The 6,000-nt window shown below is 41.4% G+C and overlaps 1 pseudogene; it reads right to left on the reverse strand.

Annotated features, from left to right (window-relative positions):
• LOC111967605 (short transient receptor potential channel 3-like) overlaps positions 1-4,299 on the reverse strand; it is an 84,377-nt pseudogene extending 80,078 nt beyond the window's left edge.
• Positions 4,300-6,000: the final 1,701 nt, after the last annotated feature.

The raw sequence follows: 6,000 nt of genomic DNA on the forward strand, positions 1-6,000 counted from the left end.
TGGAGAGACATGGTCAGTCAATTACTAATATACTAATACTCTTAGTAAAAGTATTTATCTTCAACTCGCAATCTGTGGATTCTATTCAATTAGATTGGAGACAAGTGGGAGTGGACTTGCTGGGCTGGGGATAGAATGACGGGTCCCAGTTTTTGACCTTGTGAGAGATCTGTCAACGTGCTCTTGAGCAGGGCGTTGACCCTGGTTGCTCTGGATGGGAATCTGTTAGATGTCTGAATGTAATGTAAATGTTAAGCGGCTTCACTGCAATAATATTCAATAATAAAACATTTCAAAAATAATTCTAGCAGCAGCGTAGGTGTGAGGGGGAGCAGTAGTTGTTAGCAATTTAACAGTCTTATGGCCAGGGGATAGAAGCAGTTTAAGAGTCTGTTGGTCTAAGCCTTGATGCACCGGTACTGCCTGCCGGATAGGAGAATGGAGAACAGTCCAATGTGCTTTCAAATGTGATTGTTTGCTGAGAGCATTTATTCTTGATTTAATTGCCATGGAACAACTTGACGTTCAGAGTGTATCTGCCACTTTGTTCATGTCTAGTGCTTTATTCTTTCTAATTGTGACCGATTGTCATTATCCCTCTGTCCAAAGACAGAATAGAATGGGAGACAATTTGAATACAGTCTTAGGCAAGTCCAATTCCTACATTCCCAGTTACTTATAACTGAACATTGTGATCCAACTGTAAAGTGAAGCATTGCACKATGTGGCAAGAGGCAGTGCACCATTTACTGCGCTTGATTCACTAGAACATGTTCTGATACCATCTCTCACAGAGGGAGGCAAAAGGACAATTCAGAGAACAGATGGAAGGAAACAGGTTTCAGAACAAAAAGATAACAAGCCCTGTATGAGGCCGGATATTGAGAGCTATATGTAACGTGTGAAAACCTAGGACTATATGTATCTATTTTTAGTTTAATCCTAGGTTGAATTGAAACAATAGCTGTCGATGACTTCCCAAATGCTATACAGTCCTAAATAGCATCATGGATGATGTATGATTGATACAGTATGGTTACATTTCATTTGCTCTGTTAAACCTACCCTTCGGAATGACTTTGATAGCACCAGTGAATCTACTAAATGGAGATTTTTCAACAATCATCACGATAGCACATTGGTAACAGTTGGTGACAGATATCCAAACTAAGCAGGACTGGGCTTGGTTAAAACCCTGGATGGGATACCAAAGGGTATCTATAGGTAGATCAACTTTCCAGTAGGCAGTGGTGCCCAGCCTATAGTTTTTTTCTTATAGTGGACATTACATTGAAGATCTGACATTGTTTCAAAGGTACAAATTCAACATATTTTATACAAGGTTTGTCAATGTTGACAATTGGTTACCATGATGGTTGTAATTTCCCTCTCAAAACAAGTTTCGACTTTTTCAAATCCATTGTATTTTCCATGTAGATTCCATGTCACAATACATTGACAAATTATGTTGAAACAACATTGATTTAACCAGTTTGTGCCCAGTGGGGAGTGGCAAGGAGTGGAATGTTAGCTAAAAAGACTGGTATCCAGACTACAAACAAGCATCCTTTCCTAAAATGTTCTCATTTAAAACAAATTCAGTGTAGCTTGTTGCATCATACAAGCTCAAACTGGTTGTTAATGTGTCATATGTTTAACAGCATGGAACACTTTAGCAAATTTGGATAACAAGCTTTTGTGGCAATGTGGTTCAGTGAACTCATTTTTACAATCAATACAAATAATACAAAAACTCTAAGTTCTTAAAGGAGAAGACATGTTAGTTTCCCCCCCCCCCTATCTCCCATTAACTGCTCTTGTAATTCAAGTCTCTTTCAGAATGTTTATCTGCAATGTCAATGAATTGATGTAATTAAAAATATTTACCAGGGAGAAGCAATTGTGCTGCATGGTCTCTTTTTTATGGCTCTTTTTATCCTGGTGGTGACAGCAGCATAACACACACACACACAGGTTGAAGATTCATGACATGACAGCATCGGTGTTAAATGAAAACATGAGGCAGAAATTAAACGGGTAGTTAAGCAGCATCAACACATTGCTATTGTACAAGACTTTGCCTGATAACAATCATCAATCTTGTAGGTACTAGGGCTGGGCGATGTACCGGTATTTAGGCACGGACCGGTTTGGGTTTTACTTTACCTTCTTTAAACGGTATTTTAATGTTTGGTTTGTTAAATGTGATACGCCGTGTGTAACGCACATTTTTATAGTTTACTCCGCTACTTGAGTCATCCCTCTCCGCTCTCTCTCTCTCCATGCAGCTTTCCACACAGACCTAGCCCCGTCCCCTGTCACTCAAGGAGCGCATTTGTTTTTGCTRGACTACGAGACACTTTCGTTCAGTCTGCATGGTCAATGCAGCAATGTTGATGACAACAATGTTGTTTCCACTTTGATCTTAATATACATCCACAAGCGTTCTATAATTACAATATTAGTTTGTGTTTCTTACATCTGCAAACAGCTAGTTTGTATTTTCTTAGCAAGTTCAGCTAAATCGTTTTAGCAACTAATGCTAATCACTATTTAGCTGGCTAGCTAACTAGCTAATAAAAGTACTGAGTCAGAGCAAACGTAGCTAGCTAATACAGCCTGATACCAGTACTGGTAGAGGCTTAAAACAGCATGCTGTTTGTGCAACAGTATATTCTAAATAAAAGAGGAATAGGCGAAGCATGAATATGTTGGCTATATGAATAAAGATTTAATGTAGCCAAAGATTATAGGGTCCCCTAGTAAACACTGAACATTCCTTTGGTTCCTACCCTGTCACAATACCTCATCCATGGCATTTTCATTCGTTGTCATGTCAAACAACACTGTATTCAAAGTGCCCACTATTATTTATATTCTAACTATAGAATTATAATAAACATTCTATTTCCATGATTCCAAAAGTTCACCCAAGGGTTTTGATCTAAATCGCAATTGCAACATTTGGTTAAAAATAAGGCCTAGTATTTTTGCCCATTTCATGGCAGTGTGGAAATGATCTCAAATGAGTGCAGGAAATGCAGAAATTGATGGAAATGTAGGAAATTATTTTAGGTTGAAGTTGAACATTATAAAACAATCAGAATGGAGAAAGACCCATTGAAATTATTTAGAATATATGTGTTGCCACCCTAGGGTCACACACTCCTCATAAAGCAAATTTAGAACTATTATTCATCAAAAACATAAAATATAGTGAAATACCGTCATACTGTCAAAAATGTGAATTTTGGCCATATCGCCCAGCKCTAGTAGGTACCATGCCAAGAAACCGATCAAACTTGGTTATGCTATCAAAATAAATGCAGAAAAAACAACAGACCATTGAGCATTAAGCTTCTGAGTAGAAGGTTTGCAAAACTCTGTACATTTCCCCAAATTCCTAGGTTTCTCTGAAAAACCAAACAATGTTGAGAAGGTTCTTAGAAATAGATTTCWAAAAAAAACTGTGAATTTAGGAATGTTTCCAGAATTTTGCAATCCTGAGTGCGAGTAACTCATAAGTGTCCTACCTTGAACTCCTTCTCGATGTCGGCCAACTTGGTCAGTTCATTGCTGAGCTCCAGCGCGGTGAGCACCGGGTCCTCGCTAGACAGCGAAAGGTAAGCCGGGCTAGCCAGGCCCCGGTAGGCATTGATGCGCAAACGTGAGTGGCTGAAGGCGTCTTTGCCCTGTTTCTCGGTGCATTCTGGGCACTTGCAGAAGTAGTCATGTGGCCGCTCAATGCGCGCGCCCTTCAACAGCAGCATGTGTACCACCTCGTACTTCTGGCAGTGTGCAGCCAGAATGATGGGGGTGATGTCGGGCGAGAAGCGTGTGCCATCCTCGTCATACGAGTAGAAGTCATCGTCCTGCAGCTCACACGGACTCCGCGTCAGCCGCTCGCTGGCTTGGAAGGATGGATGGGCCAAGATGGCTTCCACGATCCTGACATACCCTTTCGAGATAGCCAGGAGTAAGGCGTCACCGATGCGTGCCAGGTTGTCCCTCCGCAAGAGCAGTTCCATCACCTCCAGATGCTCGTTGCCCACCGCAAGCTGCAATGCGTTCTGGCCCATGTAGTCCACACAGTTGACATTGAGCGTGGTGGACTCCTCCAGCATCTTGCGGACCACAGGGATGTTGCCGTACTCGGCGGCGTCCAGAAAGCGCTCCTCCTCGGCGGTCATGCTGGTGGTGTGGTCGTTGAACATGAAGGCCGGCCCACGCATRGCTGGTCGACGACCCTTCTCCCGCGCCCCTGTCATCCGCCGGTGGGCGGGGAGCTCAAGTTCCGCCGACCCTTTCCTTGCAGAGACGGAGAAAACAACATCATGGTTACTTCCTCTGTGAAGAGCCTTGACTTTTGCAAACATACTTACCACAAAGTTTACTACAAAAAAAGAAAAATTGCCCCTCTACAAGTTAAAACAAGCTGCTTTGTCCTTAAACTATAAATAGATGACTTCAGTTGTAGCTCTATGTTTTACAAAGTCTACTAAACGACCCTTCACCATTCAAAGAGACCAGTAATATAAGCTCGGAGCTAATGTTACGTTCTGGCATAAGGGCTCATCTAGGGCATCATCTTTGCTGTCTGCACAGTCTCTGTTGTTCTTTGACCCACAGCCACGTAATTCCACCACCCCATGCCACCCCTACTTTCACAACAGAATGGAGAGTGGCAGCCGGACAGCCGTGTATTCATTAGAACCCAGCCACCCCAGCCTTCTCAGTGAGAGGTGAGCCAGTGACAGAGCGCCACACAGACTGAGTGAGAAATCCTCCTGGCGTTAATATCATTTTAATGAAACACAACAGATGCATGAGTAATATCACTACAGGTTGCACTGACATATCATGGGTTTCTCAGCCAGGTTTGAATCTGAGCAACTGCTCTTTCCAGAGATGAGAGTCATAGCCATAAAGGACATTGGATTACTTGTTTTTGATTTTGGCTTAATAATATCCAAGGGTAAGTAAGTATTTGTACAAATTAAATACAATTGTATTTGTCACATACACGTGTTTAGCAGATGTTACTGCGGGTGTAGCGAAATTCTTGTGTATCTAGCTCCAACAGTGCAGTAATATCTAACAAGGTTTTGTAGGTTTTGTATTGAACTCAATGTAATAAACAATTTTACAACAATACACACAAATCTAAAGGAAAGGAAAGGAATGAATAATATATAAATCTTTGGACGAGCAATGTCAGAGCGGCATAGACTAAGATAGAATACAGTATATACAGTTGAAGTCGGAAGTTTGCATACACTTAGGTTGGAGTCATTAAAACCTGTTTTTCAACCACTCCACAAATTTCTTGTTAACAAACTATAGTTTTGGCAAGTCGGTTAGGACATCTACTTTGTGCATGACAAGTGATTTTTCCAACAATTGTTTACAGACATATTATTTCACTTATAATTCACTGTATCACAATTCCAGTGGGTCAGAAGTTTACATACACTAAGTTGACTGTGCCTTAAACAGCTTGGAAAAATCCAGAAAACGATGTCATGGCTTTAGAAGCTTCTGATAGGCTAATTGACATAATTTGAGTCAATTGGAGTTGCGGTCATACCGCTCAAGAAGGAGACACCTTCTGTCTCCTAGAGATGAACGTACTTTAGTGTGAAAAGTGCAAATCAATCCCAGAACAACAGCAAAGGACCTTGTGAAGATGTTGGAGGAAACAGGTACAAAAGTATCTATATCCACAGTGAAACGAGTCCTATATCGACATAACCTGAAAGGCCGCTCAGCAATGAAGAAGCCACTGCTCCAAAACCGCCATAAAAAAGCCAGACTACGGTTTGCAACTGCACATGGGGACAAAGATAGTATTTTTTGGAGAATTGTCCTCTGGTCTGATGAAACAAAAATAGAACTGTTTGGCCATAACGACCATCGTTAAGTTTGGAGGAAAAATGGGGAGGCTTGCAAGCCGAAGAACACCATCCCAACCGTGAAGCATGAGGGTGGCAGCATCATGTT

This window comes from Salvelinus sp. IW2-2015, linkage group LG8, assembly GCF_002910315.2.
Source record: "Salvelinus sp. IW2-2015 linkage group LG8, ASM291031v2, whole genome shotgun sequence".
NCBI classification, from domain to species: Eukaryota; Metazoa; Chordata; class Actinopteri; order Salmoniformes; family Salmonidae; genus Salvelinus; species Salvelinus sp. IW2-2015.